The 11,317-nt window shown below is 28.6% G+C and overlaps 1 non-coding gene across 1 annotated transcript; it reads right to left on the minus strand.

Annotated features, from left to right (window-relative positions):
* Window positions 1-7,359: 7,359 nt before the first annotated feature.
* On the minus strand, window positions 7,360-7,432 carry Trnak-uuu. The gene has a single exon. It is a non-coding gene; the product is annotated as a tRNA-Lys (tRNA).
* Between the last annotated feature and the right edge of the window lie 3,885 nt (window positions 7,433-11,317).

An 11,317-nucleotide genomic window follows, 5' to 3' on the forward strand; every position in this document is an offset into this window, starting at 1 on the left:
ATATTAAACAATCAGCTTTAATAAGTGATAAAAGTTTAAATTTAAAAATTAAACGTAAATATGTTGATAGGTAATTATTTATGTTTTGGATTTACGTGGAATGGTGACATTGATTATCCTTTAACAGTTTGTATCGTTTCAACTGTTTCACCTGTAATAGAGGAATTATTTATAAAACACCAGTCTCAAATGTCAAATTAAATTTATATTATATATATTATGTTAATATAATTATATTATAATACATTATATATAATTATGACATTATGTATATTCATTATTATTTATTTAAGTATGCCGTTAAGTAAAAAAGGTTGGGAATCCCTGTACTAGATAGTAAAATATAGGTACAATTATCGTTTATCCGTGAATTTAAAACCTTTTTAACGTCACTTTACACATAACGCCATTACTTCGGGACTTTTTTCCGTCGAAACTTTCTCTGCGAACGTCCGACTCGTCGTTTTTCCCGTACCATCGGCCGTGTGTTTTTGTGGTTGCGGCATAGCACGATCTCCGGCGACAACTTCGTGTGTGTGACGATTATTCGAACCGTAGCTGACCCGTGCCCGCAAAATTTTCTTTCGGTTATCGTCGTGCGCGGAGAAGTCAGTTATTGTAAATCGAGACCGACGCCGCTGATCAACCGATTCTTCTGCCGGTTGTGGCGTCCGTCGCACGTGTGAACACGGTCACATGGGCATAACCACTCGAACGCCAGACCGTCGTCCAAAGTATCTTCCGTTATATTTGTTAAAAATATTATATTTATTTTTATACGATTTGTCTTGTTATATTATTACAACGCGTTTGGAGCATATTTTTGTTATTTTTAGATTTATCATATTTATCATTACTTTTTTGTTAATATTACTGTGGCGCTTTTGGCTCGTTAATCTCGGCATTTGTTATGATTTCATTAATTATCCTTGTTAAGAGTTCTTTTTTATTGCAAACGACGCGAATACTTCACACAATCGAACCAGTGATGGTTTAACTGCGAAGCACGCAAACATAAATACGAAAGATGACAATTAGTACAGTAGTTGTTGTGAACCATTAACTTCACCATACATGGTTAAAACGGCAAATGCTGTTTCATAAAAATCTATTGCATGAAAAATTAAAAGAAAGATATATAATGGTTTATGAAAAAATTTTTAAAATTGATAAAAATAAATAAAACCAAATCGTTGTCGGAAAATGTGTTTCTTACAAATTTTAACAAATTATCTACACAAATTAAACCGTCAACTCTATGGTCTATTTATTCAATGCTTAAAAGCATGAAAAATACAAAACATAATATTAACGTTGGTACTTATTTCAAATTACAAGTTTTTTTTAAAGAGAAAATGGAGTGGATTAAAAGTAAAAATTCTAAAGTTTTGAATTCAACCGATATAAAAAATTCATTGAAGAAGCTTTAATGGTAAAAAAGGTAGGTGAGATAAAATTATTTTGTATATATTGGCTATTAATTTTCCGTTCATTTATTACGATATATGTTCATTCATTACGATAAATGTAATATTGATTCGTGAAATATATATTACACTAAACTTCTCTACTCAAAAACAAATTGTTATTGATCATTTACTATTAAAGGGGAGTTAAATGATATTTTTAAGAAATACATAGATTTATGACCCACAAATGTAATGTCAGATAGATTTTTTTTTAGTTATAAAAACAGTTAATGCATCAAGCAGGTTATTGGAAAAAACAAATTTGTAAATATGCCTAAAGAAATTGCAATGTATTTAAATTTACTGTATTCCCGAGCTGATACAAGTCGTTTTTTCCGCCGAACTTCAGCAACATTACTTACCGACTCTGTTGGTGATGTTACAACTAGTGATAAGAATAATCAAATGGAATAATCGAATGATTATAATAATCAAAATAATAGTAAAAGACATATTTACCAAAAGCAAATCAATTAAATTATTCGAAAAATTGCGTGTTTTACTCATTTTCCATTGGGTGCTAAATTAAGTAGTCGACTATCTATCAGTATTGTATTATAATTGTTATAAATTATAAAATTACTGAATTTAACTGAAACTACAGGTATCTATTTGGTAAGGGACCCAGGTCTTATAATTTTTGAGAGGGCCTACCGGGATTTTCCCGGGATACCGGTGAACCAGTACGCGCCTGCATGAGCTCAATTTTTATGGTACCGATATCACGAAAACTGTTTTATAAAGATCACATATATAGAACTATATATTATACCAAAAATAAAGTTTATAAGGTTCACGTGATAATGATTGTCATAAACTGGAGAAGGCCAGTGTTTACCAACTTTTAATAAACCATGAAAGTGTATTTTAAAGAGAATATTATATGATTTCTAAGTACAAAATAGTAAATAAAAATTTACGATTTATCGATTTTAGCATTTGATTATCGGCCAAAGAATAGCCGACTTTTTAAAATTTCTTAGAGTGGGGAATTTGCCATAGTTTGCCCCTCCCTCAAATAAAGCCTCTGATTCTACTATTATCCGAGAACAGAAAAATCAATTTTTTTATGAGAAATAAGTGTTAGAAAAAATTTAAAATATTCAAAATTTCCTTTCACCAAAATATTTCTCATATTATTTTCTGTTTATATTTAAATTTACATCAAATTTGGATAAAAAGAAAGTTTCATATGGCTTTTTTGTCAAATTTTGGAAAAACTATTGAGGATTTCGAAAATTACTTTCAAAAAGTACCATATAGAGGCAAATTCTGATACAAAAAGTTATTTAGGTATGTAAACTTTTAGGTACACATTTGTTTACGAAAAAGTGTAAACATAAAAAATAATAATAATAAATAAATAAATAAACATCATTGTAGAAGACTTTTCTTAAAATTATATTTTTTCATGTATAATTTCAATGATAAACATGAAATAAATTATATATTTTACATCTACTTAGTACAAACATTTAAAAATTTTAATTTAAGTGCTTTTAAAAAAATATTTCCTGATTTAAATAGATATCTAAGATATTATAGACGTATACAATTCGGTAATTAATTTATAATTAACAAACTTAAGGAGTAGGTAGTAAGTCGATGTTTATTTAAATAATTTAAACAAAACTCGAAAATAACTGTGTACATCAATAATCTATTGCATATTTAGTATATAGTGTAAAAAACTTACCGTTTTGACTTAAAATAAATAAAACAAAATAAAATAATTAAAAATAAATAATAAAATAAATAATAAATAATAAATAATTAAATACTTTTAATGAGTAAAAACTTAGAAAATCGTAGAGCGTCGAACTTTCTTGTAGTAGTGTCGCAAAATATGATAAATAAATGACTGGCAAACAGGTAATGGTGAACACCATCCATTAGCTCATAATATGTTTTGCAAGAGACAAAATTCTTAAGAATTTTCATTTCATGCCACACGTGTTGCCTCGTGTTTGCGACTCACGCGTGTTTAGTTTTCGTCGAATTACATTTCGACAGTTACGACTTGATATATTTTATAGTAATTTGATCTATTACAATAGTATTATTTGGGCTATAAAATATAGTTGATTAAAAACCTATAAAAATAAACTATAAAATATAGTAATATTCACTATTAAAACCAACTAAATTTATATTTTTAATAACTATACTGTTTTAGTCATTCCACCTCTAAAATATTGATTCTTACTACATTTTCCGTGACTATAAAATGTTAGTAATTTTTTTTTTAATTTAGACATGGACAAATATTTACTATTATTAAATATATAATAAGCCAACTGCTTCGGACGAAAGTTGTTATGTTACGGTTTAATTGATAAATATTAGACGAGCACTAACACATTTCAAATATTTTCTTGGTAATCCGGCGAAAATAAAAAACGTCAAAACGTGGCTCTTTCCACCATAGAATAGTGTACAGACCCACTACAAGCACCAGTTAACTAAGCGGGGTTAAGCTCCAACTATAGGTAAAAAAAGGTGCGCACTGTTTAACGACTCGTGTACTTGACGAGCATCGTGATCGCGTATGTTCGCCGAGTATTTTGACTTGACGATTTGGTCTCGCTCCTACATTTACCAATCAATAAACGTGATTATTTATCATTTCTTCGACTCATGTCACATTTACCGACAGCCGATTGGAATCCACGAGTGACTCAGCGAATAAAAATTATTGCCATCAGTAGCAGATAGTAGTAAATATTCTTGGAAGACTTAAATTATTTAACATAAACTTCATACAACAACGAACAAGAAAAACCCTTTTATTGAAAAATTAATTATACTTAATACTTATTTTAATGCTCATATTGAAAAAATTGTTAATCTGTATTTTTCGATGATTGTAAGTAAGTTTCGTAAGATTTAGAGCTTCTAGAGAAAAATTATGGTAGTTTTTTATAAGCACATAGATTGCAAAGATAACACGTTCGCTAAAATTCTATCCATAAAAAGTTGTTAATGATGCAGTCATAGCTATAACTGTCGTATGTTATATGTATACATTGCTGCCTGAAGATGCTTTATCTACGTGGATATGTAAAACATCACGATGTTTGCTACATTCCTCAATAATATATTATTTGAAAGACTCGTGATAAACTTTGAAATAACTGTTAAATTTTGTAGGTCAGGCAATTTTTTTCTGATATCTCAAGGGGCAGTTGAACCCTTAACCCCACTGTTTTTGTGCCTGGTTGATGGTTATTACCAGGACTCGTAACTTACAGCTCTCAAAAGGTTGTTATAAGCGTTTTATTATAATCTTAAATATATTTATATAAGCGCTTAAATACGCACTAAAAATTCTAAGATATGCGAAAAAAATATATATATGTTATAACAATTTTTCCCTCTTCATTGAAAAAAACTTAGATTTTTTGAATCATGATCGCAATAAGAAGGAAAATTAGATAATTAACATGAAATAATTACAAATATAATGATTTCAGAGTCGATCATGTTAGAATTTATTTTTAGGCCACGTGCACGAAAATTAATCGTGGTGATTATAAACAAATTGTCGATAAGTTTTATCTGTATAGTTTTTATCTTTTATTCTGGTTTATAAAAAAATTTTCCAAGAAGTCGATCTTTAATGGGGAAATATATTTTTTGTAGATCGTGGCCGAAAAAAAGATTGGCCACCTCTGATATATACTATTATTATACAATTTACTATTAAATCATTGAGTATGTAGAAATTTCAATAAGGGGTACGGACCCCCCCCTTCCCTTGGGTACGCCCGTGCCATCGTCTGCCTAGGGCTCTATTGACGCGATTGATCTGTCGGCCGAAGGTTTTGTAACAACCATGACCGTTGACTAGTTCGACGCTTGATATTGAATCATGATTACGTAAAACACGTCGTTAATAAGTACATTGTTGTTCGACCTATCGTCGTCCTTTCGAGCGCAACCCGTGACTACTCCATAACGAGTACTATACTGACGTAGTCATGATCCGGACGTCTAGATCGCGCAGCGTATACTGTTTACCCAAGGTTTATAGATATTAGATACTATTATCTATAAACCTTATTGTATACTACCGTGGCCAGTGACACAACTAGGGGTGGGGTTTGGGGGTTGTGACCCCCTCCTCCGCAATTTTTCTGAAGTTTCTACAAATTCTACATAGGAAAAAAAATGGTTTATATTGAAGAAGCGAAATAGCTGATTGATATTGAATACTATTCGTATTATAATTGATAACAATAATAACTTGACAATATGGAACGTTTTGTAACGTTCCGTCCAACTTTAAAACATCAGTAATCTTGCTACTACGATTTCTCGATAGTCGATTGTATAATACCTTTTTTTGTGGTATCGCAATATGAAACAGAAGTTAAACAGTTTAATTTGTAATTTAAATATTTTACTCATGAGCCTAACTTAATCTTACTTCCTTATCCCTACCAAATACCGGCAGAAAATGCTTATTTTTTCCAAATTCTAAAAATTTTGTAGTTTGTTATAAACATTTAACTTCATATAAGTCGTATGCATAGTTGCAACACCATATGAGATCCGAAAATGACGAGAAAAATGACGATATTGTAATAAAATTATTAGTATGTTCAATATTGTATCTCAGAATTATTATTATATGGTAGTAGTAAAAGAATATTAATCTTTATTGTGTTAAATCGTGCACATTTATGATAAGCGATAAGTAAAGTCGTAATAGGTGATACCTAATTTTGTTTTTTTTTATCAAAAACTTACAAAAAAAACCTACTTTACGTTTGGCATTATACATAATATCTAGGCAAAGCTCGTATTATATAAATTGCCGAGTGATTTTTGGAATTTTATATAGTGCCAAGATATTTTGCAAAACACCGGATTATCCATATTGCTGGTAGCATATATAATCATAAAATAAATATATTGTATATAGTTATAAAATAAAGTCAACGGTTTTATTTTGCAAATGTTTTAATTTTTTCCTCAAATTTATGATGAATATTCTAAGTACTAAACCTTAATTGCCAACATTACTTCGGAGATCAGTCTTAATTATTTTTAATGTGGAAGAACGTTCACATGACGTAACAGAAAGTGAGGCAAACATTTGAAGCACTTCGAATAAATTTGGAAAGAGGTTTTTATTGCAACTATCAAATGCATTAAGAAGACCATGTACATTTAATTTTTATAAATGTGTACGCCAAAGCTTTACTTCTGTTTAAAAAATTCTTTGATCAATATCACCTAAATAAAATTCACTTTAATTTTTAATTACTTGGTTATCATAAGTTTTATTGGGAATAAGAAAACAAAAGCTTAATATAATATTAAACAATATCAAACAATCGTACTAAAACTACAGAAATATTATTATAAAACTATATTATTTCAAATATATATGCAAAAATATGTAGTACAAGATATTAGATATAAAATTCTTGATATATAAAACAAATAGATAGTATATCCTGATATTATTATCAGTAATCTGTAATAATTAACAAATGCTATAGAATCCGAGTTCTTATTTCATAATAGTTTACTTAACTATTTTTTAAACTTCATTCGTCGATCAAAAACATCAGTTTAATCAAGAGATTTTTTTCAGTTATGTATACAGTGAAACCTCGATTAAACGTGTCTCGATTATCCGTGATCGCCATTACCCTATTCACTCTTTCATAATTATCGTCGTTTTAAATTGTTCGTCTGAAAAGTTTTATTAGGTTGGACGAACGTATTTTTATATTACATCCATAATACGCATTAAATAAAAAAAAAAAAAAGAAGTAATCATAGATTCGTAAAATTAGGAAAAAAATTATAAAAATGGTAATATAAGTATTTCGTTTATGAAAATAAAATGATATTAAAAATGAGGAAAAAAATTCACCGCCCGGACAGGGACTTGAACCCTGGACCCTTAGGTTAAAAGCCTAATGCTCTACCGACTGAGCTATCCGGGCTTCTGAAACTTGATTAACCAAACGAGTAGTTTTCAGTCGACTATATATAATCATGTATTACGCTTATTACGTCTTAGCTAAGAATATGTTTCAATGTTACGTAATTTTTTTCAATAAATTATACATTTAACAATTACAAGATGAACCTTATTTTATGATAAAATATAATATTTATACTAAGAAGAAATGCTTTTACAAAAGTTGTGCTAAATAGAAAAACATGTCATACTCGAGCGTCCAAAAAAAATTGTTTGGCTTCATGAAAAATAAATTTTAGGGCACCATGAAAAAATCCATAATATTATACATATTGCATTATATGAAAATATTAAATTATTAATAAATATTTATTATTATTTGTTATTATTATTATACTTATTATTTTATGATGGTAAAATAATGAAATGTGCAGTTATATTTAAAAATAATTTAAAAATAATTTTAGTAATGTTTACCTTCTCAGATCTTTTTAATATCTTTATAATAGGTATATATACCTGAATAAAGGGGGTCCGTTGGAAATTTTTCTCCGGGGACTAAATTTTGAAGTTATACCGCGTTATATAATCTATTAATGAATTTAGAATTAAAAAATTATCTTGGTGTTTTGTACATGTTTTTAGTTTTCAGCGCAACGGAAGAGGGAGTTATAGGGGACGGTGGGGCAAGACGAAAATATAAGATATATATAACGATATTTATCGGAAAATGTTATAATTATATTTTTTTAATCAGTTATAATGCAATATGGGTAATATTACAACTATTATAGTTTTCCATTTATTTTATATTATGACTCTAAAACACGTTTATTGTGGATTTGATTTTTTTTTTTACTCTGAGTTAATCATACATTTTGGTATGTAAAATATATGTTTTAATCAATCTGTATAGTTCTATATTATAGGAAATTGTATGTATTTTTGAAATATGCTGACCATTACTAATTTTACTGAGAGTGATTTGTGATAATTTGAATGAATTTAAATATAGAAGAATGGGGTAAGAAGATAAAGTTTTTTTCACAGGGTAAGATAGGGAAGTACCCCATCTTACCCCAACATATTTTATAAAAAAATGTAAATTATATTCCATTTGGTTATTTGAATAATAGTACTAAGTTATAGTGGCAGCTCATGAGTATTTTATATCTCAAATATTCGAGAGAGATGAAAATTTAAATTATTTATAGCTTATTCACCTAACATGAACATCAAACAACAATGATTAAAAAATAAATTTATTTTTCAATTTCCATAAAAATATCCCTATTAATTATTATTTTTATAAATTACATACTATTTTTTTTTCAGGGGAGACTTAGTTTGAAAGTTTCCCTTTACCAGCCGCCACTTGAGCAAAATTATAGCTTTAATATTATTACCTATTATTTTACTATTTACTATAATATTTAATAGTTATTGTAGAATTATAAAACAACGCTATTTAGTTATTAAAATAATAATAATACTCGTATTCAAACTAAATATAAATGTTATTAATATTATTTATTTAAATTATAGGTAGACAATGTTACGAAACTATAAAAGAAAATCCAATAGAGGTAAATGGTCCTTAGAATCTATGGAAAATGCCGTTGAACAATTATAAATGGTGTTAAGGGGCACAAAAAAGCAGCCATATTATTTGGTGTATGACAATCAAAATTAGAAAGGAAAGTTAAAGAATCACGTCTTGTTGATAGTCAATTCAAAAAGAGCTTAGATCCTAAAAAAACTATTTTTACCGAAGTTGAAGAGATAATGTTAGATGAATATATAAAAAGAATGGAAGAATCTTAACCATACCATACCATCTTACCCTACATGTGAGGCAATATGAAGTTTTTTGTTTTTTTTTCTTCTAAGATGGTTTTTGTTTTAATTTTTTATAATTTTGTCATGTTTAAACAAGAAGTTATTTCTTTATATTTCTATGAAAATATTATGAAGGTTGATATAATTTAAAAAATACTTATGCTTAAATCATGTTCTTAAAAAGTAAAGATCACCGAACACCGAGTACAACGATTTCTTGTCGGAATTTTTATAATACCATTAAATCTACATTTATCATATCTGTTGAAAAAAAAACGAAATTTAAGTCACGCCGATATTAATTTATAGCCGGTTCTGTCAAATTACTTGCCGCTCCGAGTTATATTTTTAACAGTTTACGCGATTTATTAAGCTCTATACATTATACAGGTGTACGAGTATTATATGTATATATTTTATGGAAAGTGCTTGCCAGGCACGTGTATAAGGGGAATAGTAAGTTCCTACACGAGAGTAGCAGGTAAACAATTATATACGTTAATTCCTACACAGACATATGTAAGTTCCTACGCGGCGGAAGAAATTAAATATGTGTGTATGAATCTTCAATAAGTCTTCAATAGAAGTGCCACAGCACCAACAGGCGTATTGTTATGTTGGGTTATTTGTTATGGAAACATTGAAACATTCAAATACTATATTAGAGTATAGCTTAGTATAGTATATATAGAGTATAGTATGTTAGAGTATCTGAAAAACGTAAACGAAATTACGGGAAAATACAAGCTACAGGCTGATAATAGTATCCCGACACGACGTAGAAAAGATAAAATATCTTATTATTAGGACTTTTCATTACGGATAAAAATGATACAGAACTTGATTTTGGTTTGATAATCTTATGATTTGTTACAACCATACACCGTAAAATGTACATCTAACTTAAAAGTATTGTTAGTATTGTTCGAATCATCCGTGTGTGCGTACATATATGTATATATATGTACATATGTGTACGAATATATCCGTATATATCAGTCACAATGAGCGAGAATGTATCATTAATGTTGAGTGAAATAGGCAAACAACTGCTAGATAAAGAAGTAACCATAAGATAACTGCAACAAACTGCAAACAACTGATTTTAAATTTTACCTTTTCCCTCCGTATAGAAATTAACATATGTATTTGTTTTTTACCGCGTAGGAACTAACGTACGTATTTTTTGTACCTGTTACTCTCGTGTAGGAACTTACATTCGCCTGTTTTTAAGGGTGGATTTTATGAGTTAAATTGTAAGAAAATAAAGGTTTACATTTTAAAACCACATAAGCTGTTTTGTCCACGTAAAAATTATATGATAGGTTATTATAATGTATTAGCAAGGGCGTATTTATGTAGGTTATAGGTGTCGTTAGAACGAACATTTTTTAAAGATGGTAAATTTTTATTTTGTAGTTTACTACGCGAATCGTACATAAACGTTTTATTAAATGAGCTGCATTAAATTTTAAACGAGCTTATGTAATTTCAAATCTATATAAAAACCATTACGGTTAAACTTACAACAATACAAATATTATAGCTTGTAACAGAAACTTACATCACCAAAGTGTTTATCCATATGTTAATGCTGTTTTAAGTATTTTATTATCCACGCCATCTACAGAATTGAAGTGCAGAACGTTCTTTTTCAACACCAAACAGAATAAAAAACTATTTACGGTCTACAATTGCACGAGATCGCTGTTAAGCCTAAGCGGTATTATCAATTGATGCTAAAATAACAATTTCATTAAGAGTAGATTTATATGAAAATTTTCATAAACGATAACTTTTCCGATTCCATATCAAGAAACAAGAATTTTTTATTTTTATTTTTTGTACTTACTATTTTTTTTATTTATTTTTTTTTTTTTATAGTAATGTAAGGTTTATTTTCAAGAAATATGTAAATAAAAGTTCCAGCGGAATACAAATCAAAATGTATAAAATCACAGTGCATATATAACACCTACAATATGCATCGTTATATCGAGTTATATGATGTGTTATCAGTGGCGTAGTTACGGGGAGGGTGTAAGGGGTTTCCACCCCCCCCCCCCAC

This window comes from Sipha flava, unplaced genomic scaffold, assembly GCF_003268045.1.
Source record: "Sipha flava isolate LNK unplaced genomic scaffold, YSA_version1 41_pilon_pilon, whole genome shotgun sequence".
Taxonomy (NCBI): Eukaryota; Metazoa; Arthropoda; class Insecta; order Hemiptera; family Aphididae; genus Sipha; species Sipha flava.